Below are 12,315 nucleotides of genomic sequence, written 5' to 3' on the forward strand. Positions count from 1 at the left end.
TCGGGGACCATTGTAGTATTGGCTTGCCTATATGCTCCTAAGTTTTCTTAGGCAGTATATTTGCATCTGAGCCTAAATCTAGGATGACTTGATCCATTTCATAATCTCATATTTGCGCCATCCTTCTCATTTCTTGTCCAATGCGTAGAGCATGTTGTCCTATCCTCCAAACCACCTGAGGTTCACTGAATTTGACGCTCCAGGTAATTAATTCCTGTAACCCTTGGACAACCTTATGATTCCACAGTAATTTCATGCATGCGTCAAGAAAGGAGGTGAACATGTAGGGGTCCATTTTGGCTTTTGTTTGGTCCTTCCCACTTGAGGAAGTAGCTTTCACGATGCTCAGCTGATTTTCATTTTGCCCTGCCCTTCCCTATTTTGGTTCAACAGTATGGTTCCCCATAGGCGGGTTGCTCGCTTCCCACCTTTATTCCCTACTACTGTTGCACCGCTCCTTCGTACCATATTTATACTAGGGTCCTTTTTGCGGGATTCCACACGAATCATCTGGACATTTTGGGTTGGCGGAGGTTGAAGCACCCTTTTCTCGTTCAATTGGGCAATCAAGGTTGGACAATCTACCAATTTGTGATCAAACTGCTCATAATAAGGGCATGAGGTCCTAGTTGGGTTAGTGCATTCGCGAGTGTAGTGTCCTTGTTCACGACAATTATAACAAGTTATCTATCTGCGACCTCGGTAGGGTCCCCATCCTCTTCCCCGACCTCATCCTTGAAATCCTCCCTGTGCTTCAGCCTGTAGCCAGTAGGCTAGTGTCCGTTCCATCATTAAGTCATAACTTCGACACGTTCGCTCATCGTGTCCTACTAATCAACAGAAATTGCAATATAACTATTATGAGGTCTAGGTATACTTCTGTAGTAGATGGCAGTTATTTGTTGCATGTTTTCCTCCTACTTGGCAAATCGCGCACCAGAGCGTAGGCGTGGCATTTGATCCTATCTGTACCTCCACTTTTAAGGGCACCGAGCATCCCCCCGCCAGATAGTTTGCGAAGACCAGGCAATGGTATTTGTCGTGCATGTGGCTTTTACATTCAATACACCATGCCTTTGGCAATACCCCTAATCAAGGCATTCTTCCTTGCTTCAAGATTTCTAATTCCAAACATAAGTTCTAAAATCGCACATGGAGTTGCTGAACTCCCCACCCTGGGTCTGGTATCGGGGTCGCGTATAACTTCCTTGTTGTCTCTAGTGCCTCGGCCTCGGTAGAGATCTCCTGTTGTGACAGAGTCATCCTCAGATGGGGTGTTAATGGTGCCAAAAACCACACACAATGATGTTCGTTGGTCAACGTCATATTAGCCTCGTGAATAGTACTCTTTAATCTTTGGTCTAGATCCCATGGGGTTTCACTAGGTAGCATTGTTATTTCTTGAACCCAATGATTGATTGTTTCTCAGACTTTGGTCGGCCAAACTCCTTGTTAAGTGCATCTTGTATAGCTACTAGTCCTTCATTCGGATGGTCGGTTGAGTGTTTTATGTACCATGTCAGTGCGCGGTCCTGGAGTGCACTGACCAGCGTAGCCTTTTTTATGTTTTCATATGTTATACCTTGCGCGTCCCACACAGAGTTTATCACAAACCAGAACTGGCTTGGATCTTCATTCCCTATACCTTGAAAGGTCGGTAACTTGACTGCAGCCACCATCCCTATTCTAGGAGGTGGTGGAGGAGGTGGTGATGATTGAGGTGGTGTGGATGGATGCGACGTGGGTGATGGGGGTGATGGCGTAGATGGAGGTGGTATCAGCGGGAGGTGTTCTGTAATCAACCGGACTATGCTTATGGGCGAGAACCTAGTGAGATCTTCCTCGCTTTCCCGTGAGATAGAATTCAGAGGACTGTTCCCTGCTCCTTCCATTCCTCGGTAACCTCTTCCACTCCATGTTACCCAAACATTAATGTATGTGCATAATCTATTTTTTGCACAACAACATCTTAATCCAAGTATTTAATGACTTGATGTACCAACCCCGCGGTCCTTGGAGAAATTTCCTTTCCACTTCACTGTAGCTTATAGTGGTATCTATTACGAATTCAGTGATAAATCCCCCAATGATCCGATCTACCCATTGATCGACCACACACGCGAGTTTGTCTTTAGTGGCTTCTAGTCTACGCACCAGTTATGGGGTCCACACTATCGGCTGGTCTAATCTACACCTTCCCACGCTATTAGCTAACTTTGCAATCCAGTCATACAATTATATTGGGAATGTTATGAAGAATATCTCATGTATGTCTATGAGGATATAGCGATCCAACCATTGTTCCTCTGATATTTGCAAGTTCCTGTTTTCCTAAATCGCAAACTCGTGGAGCTTCAGATCCCACCAATCTTCGAGTTCTTTCTTTGTCGGATTCTAGTGTTCCCACATTCGACACCCCTTAGGCAGATCTCGATCCTAAAAATGGAACCATTTGTTGGATTATATGGGCTTGACCCAGGTTTGGAAGAATTATTTAGCCAAACAAATCCCGCAGCTATTGGCCCTTTCCGCAACAGCTCGCGAAGCGCGGACTAAGGTCTCACCGAGGTAGTAGGGGATGGTGTTGGAACTAGGTTGCGCACCCTGGGGATGTCTTTGATGTGGTTCGGGGATCGCGCATTGTCTATAGTCTCGTGCTCCACCAGATTCGTGCAGATCAGATATCACTTATTACTATTTTGATCTAGTTAAAGATGTCTTTAAGAAAACATTTATTACTTTTGGTTACTTCGCGCATCAAGATTTACCTAGTTCACATGTATTCAACAGTTGCAAATGCAGAGATCATAACAGTTCATTTATCATAAAAGACTAAATTCACAATTAACACAGAATTTAGAAGAAACTTATGTTTATTATCAATATTTAACAATACATCCAGATCCACCCTGCGCACTTAGCTACAGGAGTCCGCACACATAGCTGCGGACTTTCCTGGCCTCTGTGCACACAGATGCAGAGCCTTTACCTTCTACCCTACTCCCTCGACTCGGACTTACAACTGCTCTCCGACTATTCACCCATTACATGTCAGGACTATTCTTTTCAAAAACCAAAACTGAACTGCCTTTCCCTCATAGAGCCTCGCTCTATTTATACTTTCCCTTGGCCCATGATCCCACTGCGGGCCAACTCTATTACTATTTCTTTACATTATTTTTGAGCGAACTACCCTTTGACTTAACCTACTATATCTCACACTCTGTGCTTTCCGTGAAGTCTTTTACCCTAATATTACCCAAAATTCCAGGCTTCGCACCCCATACTCGTTCCGCGGGGCTTTCGCTACCCAATAGATTTAATTAACTAATATACTCAAGTTCCATGGTAGATAATTTCTGAATTACTTTCCTTTAACATTACTCTTATTTGCTGGTAATTAAATTCCTTCCTTGGTCGTCTGGTTGTGTACATTGTTAGTGTTCAAAGACAAATTCAATCTATGAGGCCTAATTGCATTTTAAAATCGTTATATTAGCCTCATATACCAACAAATGAGGATCATTGGTAGGGTATTTTGGTATGATGAGAGCATTTTTTCATTTATTCAAGGTCGACCTTCCAATAATAAGGAAATTATTTCACTTAAAGACAATAAGTAACCTAAAGGGATTTCTCCCCTTGAAAGTTATTGTTTGCCCAACGATATGTTGAACAATAATGAAAGACATAAAGAGGAGTCAAAAATAGAAGTAGGAGAGTCCATATCTATGAATATTGGGACTTTAAAAGAACCAAATATTTTAAAAATCTATGCAACCCACATGGAGGATGTCATTGAAGAGCAAGTACCACGTCTGGAGGACCACCTAGTACTTAAGGAATTCGATGATGTGTTTTCCAAAATTGAGTGTTGCTACCTAATAGAGACATTGAATTTTCTATAGATTTGGTACATGGAGCAACACCAATGTCCAAAGCACCATACAAGATGAGCACACCAAAAATGAAAGAATTAGAAATGCAACTAGAATAGCTCTTAAGAAAAGGGTACATATAGACAAGTGTATCACCACGGGGTGCCATAGACTTATTTGTTAAAATGAAGAAAGGTACGGTGAGACTTTGCATTGAGTTTTGTCAGATGGACAATGTCATAGTGAAGAATAAGTATCCATTACCCAGGATAGATGATTTATTTGACCAGCTCAAGGGAGCAATGGTATTTTCTAAAATTGATCTAAGATCATGATATCATCAACTAACAATTAAGGAAGAATTACAGAAAATTTGAGGTATTAAATGGTCCTTGTCAGGAATATTATAAAATAATAGTAGAAATAATAAAATACGATTAGATTACATCATCAAATTTTAGAAGGAAAAAAATAAAAAACTACTTTTTCAACTCATATTTTCAACTTATCTCCATATGATTTTACTCAAATTTCAAAAAGGAGCACTCATTGGATGCATAATTTAATTCCTCATCCACAAAGTGCCCATGTTTCATATTTTTTATGGACCCTGCTACACGAACAATAAGCAATACATGAAAAAACGTGATTGCAATCATTTTTTTCATGCATTTCTAATTTTTCATGTAGCAGGGTCCATTGAAAGTGTGCAACATGGGTATTCCTTCGATGTGGAGTTAAATTCCACATCCAATGAATTCTACCAAACTAACTTTGATTCAAACCATAGGGAGATAACTTGAAAAATGAGTTGAAAAATGAGTTTATTTATTTATTTATTTTTTATATCCCTTTACTTTTTTACTCCAAAAATGGTGAATCATCGCCCATCGTTGACTTCATCATCGTGAATCCTATTGGTTATTATAAAGTCAATTTTGCTTGTAGACCTCAAAATTTCTCTGATGAAGACATCCGTAAGACAACATTTCGAACATGATATAGGAACTATGAGTTCGTAGTGGGACCATTTGGGCTATATAATGCCCTAGGTGTGTTCTTGTGCCTCACGAATGGTGTTTTTTAGGATTATTTGGATAATTTTGTGATTGTATTTTTGGATTATATCCTTATATTTTTAAATTTGAGTGGGAGCATGACAAAAATTTAAGGACAATGATATAGGTTCTCAAGGAGAATTATTTATATCCCAAACTAAGTAAGCACTCTTTTTATGAGATAAATATCCATTATTTGTGTCATATTATTTCAGAGGAAGGGATAATAGTAGACCAAGCAAAGATTGAAGCAATTAAAGAATGGCCTAGCAGGTTATTACATAATATTTATAAGAGGGTTTTCAAGGATAGCCCATCCTATTATGGCATTATAAAGGAAAGGTGCAAAATTTGTCTTGTCTAATAAATTGGAAGAGGCCTTTTAGAATTTAAGTAAATTATTGACAAGTTTACCTATATTGGAGACAACTAGGCCCTATGAATAATTTCTCATGTGCAATGATGCATGCAAATAAGGACTTGGAGGAGTTATGATGTAGAACAAACATGTGATATGTTATGAATCTAGGGAGCTCAAGCAGCAAGAAAAGAGTTATGCCAGATGATTTGGAAATAACCGTACAATATACATGCCTTGAAGATGTAGAGGCATTACCTCATGGGAAAGAGTTCTGAGTTGAGAACTGACCATGGTGGGTTAAACCATTTTTTGAGACAACTACATTTAAATGCGAGATGAATCAAATGGATGGAATACTTGATTGATTGTGATTTTTATAATAAGCATATAAAAAAAAGGAAAATAAAGTGGTTGATGCATTCAACAATAGGGTGCATGCAATCGATGTTACATCCTGAAGAACATGTAAATATTATTTAAAAACCTAAATTTTAGAAGTTTAGAATTCATAATAGAAATATATGAATATAAAAGGAGATTACAACTAGGTGAAATGTAGCCCAAATACAAGGATTATGTGATGGAAGAAGATGCCATTATTTTATATCAAGGTAGGATTTATCTGTCGAATTTCCAGGGCCTCAAAAATTTAGTGCGGGGTAAGATGCATAGATTACTTTATGTTGGACACCTTGGATATCAAAAAACAATCTCAATAGTTAGAAAGTGGTACTTTTTCCCAAGTATGAATAAAGACATGGTTGATTATATAGTCAGGTGTTTGGAATTCCAGGTATGAAGAGGGATGCTACTGATTATATGGCTAGGGTTGTGAAATGCCAAAAGGTTAAAACTGAGCACAAACACCTAACAAGGTTACTACAAGTAATGCCCATTCCTAAGTGGAAGTGGAAAATTGTTTCCATTGAATTCATTACAAATCTACCTAGAACAATAAAGCGACATGATTCCATCATGGTTTTGGTGGATAAACTCACCAAGGCTGCCCATTTATTTCCAATAAATTCAAGACACAAGGCAACCAATATTGTTGATATTTACATGAGGGCAATTGTGAAGCCAGATGGTGTATCCAAGGCAATTATTTTGAAAAGCGATCCCAAGTTTACATCCAACTTTTGGACAAGTTTATTTAAGGGATTTGGGATTGATTTAAATAGCACAACATATAATTTGGAGTCAAATGGTAAAACAAAAAGATTTAATCAGGTCATTAAGGACATTCTGAGAATATATGTGATGTAAAAACCATCAAAGTGGGAAGAATTATTGCACTTGGTGGAGTTTTCTTACAATAATCAATATCGAGCATTATTGAAAATGACTTTGTTTGAAGCCTTGTATGGTAGGAAATATAACACACCAACGAGTTGGGATAGTCCTATGAATAGAGCCATTATTGGTCTAGATTTTCTCAAGGAAATGGAAGAGCAAGTGGAAAAAATTAAACATAATTTGAAGACTTCCCAAGATAGTAAAAAATTTTATGCAAACAAGAAGAGGAAAAACAAGGAGTTTAAAATTGGAGACCATGTCTTCTTCAAGGGGAAGGAAAGGAAAAGTTCCCTGAAATTAGGCATTTGTGCAAAATTAGCTATGAAATATTGTGTACCATTTGATATATTGGAGAGGATCAATCCAATTGCATAGAGTATTACATTACCAACATCCATGTATATACATAATGTATTTCGTATTTCATCGCCACGAAAGTATGTTCTTGACACTAACCATGTAATTATTTGGAACATGACTTAGGTGGAGCTCGAGGGATACTATTAGGTCTGACCAGTACAAATCTTGGAAAAGAAGGTCAAAATGCTCGAGAATCAAGATGTTGTCTTTGTGATGGTGTAATGTACTCATTTTGGTCCTGAAGGTGTTACATGGGAGCACGAGTATGTAATGAGGGAAGACTATTCTCATATTTTTGAATGAGATATCGTATATATATGTCTGTGTTTGTGTACAAATAAGCGCACGCACACACACACACACACACACACACACACACACACACACACACACACACACACACACACACACACATATATATATATATATATATATATATATAGATATATAGATATAGATATATATAATTCCTAAATAACGGGGAGGGAATATAACACACTTGCTTGACCCCTGGAATGTAAATAGTATGTTAATGTGGAACTAGGCTTGTGAGACAAACTGTATCCAATTAGGTATGTGTTATGTTTTGCTCTATTATGTCGGTGTAGACATGTTCTATATTTTGAGGCTAAAGGGCCTAGTAATGTAATTATTCACACATATTAATAAAAATAACGTAGTCGTAGATTGAAAAAGAATTAAAAAGAATGGGGGGTTGAGACTCCATGGATAGGTGAGCTAAAGGGGCTTATATGATTTAATCATAAAAAATGTGCATTCATATAAACAAAGTCCATTAAGGGCTTAGGTGAATGCGAAGTGGAAAAAAGCGGGGCACGCACCTAAAAATGAGTGTGTTAGCTTCGTGAAGTGGATCAATATGACGAATTCCTACACTAGTAGAAAATGACTAATTAGCTACTAAAGAAACAACTGAAAATTGCATATAAATGACCATTTTTCAGTCAGTGACCAATAGTAGCTAATTTACAGTATCTTATAATATGACCAATTTTTACCTTAGTCATGAATTGGCTTCCTCAATTTTACCATCTAGTAGTATATTTAGTCATAATTTTGGTCATAAATCTTTCATTAGTTTAGTCATTAATTGTCGCAATTAATGAAAAATATATAACAAAATATATTACTATATGAATCCTCAAGAAAACCAATTAATGACCAAATAAATATGACCAAAACGTTGGTTGTGTTATAAGATACTGTAAATTAGCTACTAATAGTCATATATATGCAAATTTTAGTCATGATTTAAAACCAAATAATGACCAAAGAAATATGACTAAATTTTAGTCGTGTTATAAGATGCTGTAAATTAGCTACTAATAGTTGTATATATGTAAAAATTAGTCTTCATTTAATAATAAAAAATTTAGCATTTGTAGTAGTTATTTATCTTTCTTTGGTATTTTCATATTTGTTATATAAACAACTGATTTAGTAGTTTCTATTCATTTCATTTAATCTCATTCATAATCATTATAAACGACTAATTTAGTCATATATTCATTTTATTCGTGTTCATCATTAATTAATATAAACTACTAATTTAGTAGTTTTAGATTGGTTTTATGTGTTTGTTACATTTAATTTCATTCATAATCATTATAAACGACTAATTTAGTCATATATTCATTTTATTCGTGTTCATCATTAATTAATATAAACTACTAATTTATTAGTTTTAGATTGATTTTATGTCTTTGTTATTAATCACCATAAATTAATTAGTATGATTTTGCGACTAAATGTTAAGAAAATGTCATACAATATGCATGTTTATCTAATATGATAACACAAAGTTACATATGTTAATTACAATACTAGATACTATCAAGTGAAAATAAAAATATTTTCAACCATATAAATTTTATTATATAAAATATTAAGTATTACAATGATTTTCCAACTTAATATGGGTTGGACTACAATTTACACATGAAATATTGTTTCATCATTTCAAAACATTATCACTGTGTTGCCAAAGCATTGCAAGTGAATTCACCAACTGTGAAAGTTTGACCATCAGTCTCTCTGAGTGTGTCTTATGCATGATATTGGCTCTAAGGGTAACACTAGACAAATTCTCTCCTCTTTCTCAGTTTTCATTTGTCACTCCAGTGTTATTGTTCTCCTCTTTCTTCAATTGTTGCTTCTTACCATCAATATTGAGTTACTCTCCTAAAAATGAAAGAAGATACAATGTAGAGTATAAGACATGAAAGACGATGAATACTTGAATATAAAATAAAGTAGACTATAAAATATTCATATGACATATACCTCAACGTTTGATAGTGGCCGCTATGTCGCTAGATGACCTGTATAAACAAAGCAAATGAAATATCACCATAGAAAATTGAATTGGAGGGGTATTCATCATGCATGCTAGGATTTTTTGTGTGTGCACACATCATATTGCTCACTTCTAATTGTATAAAAAATAAAGAGTATTCACAATGACATGTAGTGACATGTGGGTGTCCATTTGACTCAATGATATGCTTGCTATTTTAACCCATTCCAATCCTACCACAATTAAATTAAGAGAGACAAGAACACAAGGACTATCAATAAATGAAATTAGAGACTTTAGAATGCAACTCAATTGTACCTGAATGTAACGATAAGTATTTGCAGCTTCCTGGTCACCGATGAGCATCAAATCACACTGTGAAAAATTCCTTGCATTATGATAATTTGGTTGCACCTGCACTAATCCTCTGTAGTAGTCCCTTGACTTGCCTATAGATATAATTTTAGAAACAATCCTACTCTTGCAATTCTTCCCTATATGGATCATCTTTGTCCCCCTATTGATAGTTATTTTTCAAGGCAACAGAATAGAACTCTCCAATTTCATCATCGCCTTTCAAAACAATGCTTGAGTATTTCCAGGTGATTGTTGAACCAGTCTCTACTTAGGTCCATGAAATCCTTGATTTGTCTCCATCGCAAAAACCTCTTTTCGTAATAAAATTATAAATCCCACATCTGCATTCCTCATCCCCGACATACCAATTCTTTACAGTGGAATAATTTATCATTGCTCCCTTGGTGCAATAGAGATCCATTACTGTGGCATGGAGATGATTAGTGTCATAAAATGGTATCTTTCATCCTTCAATATATGTCACAAAACTCCTCTCATCTACAAAAATAAGAGTCCTCTCTAAATTCTTGGTCTCCATCTCATTCAACCTGAAATAAGTGGATATTTCCATGGGTGACAAAGCGTGCTTGGAGATTTAATAGAAGGAGCTATCACTAAAAACATAAAAATACAATGCAGCATAATAGTTATCAGCAAGAGCAACAACCCTTCCAAGCTACTTCCTAACTAGATAAAGATATTCTTGAATTACCTCTTCTAATGAACAAAAGATAACCTCAACTACCTATAGAGTCTACTTATGCATCGTAGAAATGAAAACACTATCGAAAATAACATCTACAATAACATCGGTCAATCTCTTCTTCTAGTCAACGACATGCCCAGCTTTTGAAAAGTATCAAGCAAGTCAGGGTGCACCTCATCCAAGATCCTCTTCTTCTTCTACTCTCTCTACTTCGGTTTAGAATAATAAAAAAGGTCTTCGAAATCGACAGATGGGTAAAAGTTATCAGACCATTGAGTTCTTCCATTTTTAATCATTGTCTGTAAGAATTGAATCTAAATTCCAAAAGTCGTTCAGGTTCCTTCTTTCTAGCTGAAATTAACCTAAGGTTTGGAGAGTTGTAAGGTTTAATGGATCTAAGTATATTATACTTAAAATATAGTAACATGGATTAAAATTGTATGCATTGAGATTAGAATATAAGGATGAAATGTAGAAGATTTTATGCTCATGATTACAATAAATTTTAATTTCATGTAAGAATGTTTGAGGAGAGTCTAGCATTTGCATCCAACTAGAAAAATTTCTTGCATTACTTGAGCCCTTTTAATTTGGGCATGGTAGAGTCCATTACACAAACAATCAACCACCAAAAAATGGTGAAAATAAAAAATAAAATTTCATGCATTCTGACCCTAGAAAAGTTAGGGAGCAGCGAACTGATCTGTACAATAAGGACATGCAAAATTCTTACTTGTTCATTGTCTCTTGATGAATTGTTGGATGCAATCAAGATCTGCATCATCATAATCATTATACCCTTTGTACAATAAGGACATGCAAAATGCTTACTTGTGCATTGTCTATAATAATAATTAAACCCTTTGTACAATAAGGACATGTAAAATGCTTACTTGTGCATTTTCTTTTGATGAATTGTTGGCCACAATCAAGAGTTGCATTGATCATATAAACCCTCAAATTATTTACCCATAAGAACAAAAATTCTCTTTAGTAAAAAGAAATAATAGAGTCCAAATGCATACCTATGTACAAATTACCAAAATATCAGAATCATTAAACCCTCAACTCAAGATAAAATTATGCTTTGATCATATAAACGCTTGAAATTATTTACCCATAAGAACAAAATTCCTCTTTAGTAAAAAGGAAGAACAGAGTTGAAATTCATACCCATGTACAAATTACCAAAATATACATGCCCAGTGACCTTGCCCTTATCATAATCATTAAACCCTCAACTCTAGATAAAATTTATGCTTTGATCATATAAACCCTCAAAATTATTTACCCATACAAACAAAATTCCTCTTTAGTAAAAAGGAAGAACATAGTCCAAATTCATACCCATTTACAAATTAACAAAATATCCATGCCTAGTGACCTTGCCCTTCCTGCATCTAGTCGTTGGTGCTCTCCTAAGGTGTTTTCCATACAAACTCCATTTGGGGTTCGAATCCCATGAAATCCATAGATCATGTTGATGGTCTTCCTTCTTGTGGAATTTCCATGTAGATATAGACAAGGCTTCCTTCTTCTCATCGTTGATGCTCTCCTAAGGTGTTTTCCATCCATGTGGGGTTCGAATCCCATGAAATCCATAGATCATGTTGATGGTCTTCCTTCTTCTAGAATTTTGACACAGATATAGACAAGGCAGAGAAAAATGCAGTGCTACAATGTGATGTTGTAATATGTGAATATTTTATTTGAACCCAAAGCTAAAGTGGAAATTGTAAAGAAAAGAAATATTTATAATAGAAAAATAAAAGAAATATTTATAATATAAAATAAAATATATAAATTTCAATTGGGTTAAATGATTATTTTTAATAAGAATTTGTTATTTTTTCCTAAGAGGCTAAATTGAAAAGAAGAAGAAGAAGTTAAAAATGATATTGGGATGAGTGTAAACATTTAAATATGACCTTAATTAATAATAAAAAGTTAAATTAATAAAAATAATAAAATTTAATTTGTTA

Source organism: Pinus tabuliformis, chromosome Q, assembly GCF_031772625.1.
Source record: "Pinus tabuliformis cultivar Carrire ecotype Pingquan chromosome Q, CPIR1, whole genome shotgun sequence".
Classification (NCBI taxonomy): domain Eukaryota; kingdom Viridiplantae; phylum Streptophyta; class Pinopsida; order Pinales; family Pinaceae; genus Pinus; species Pinus tabuliformis.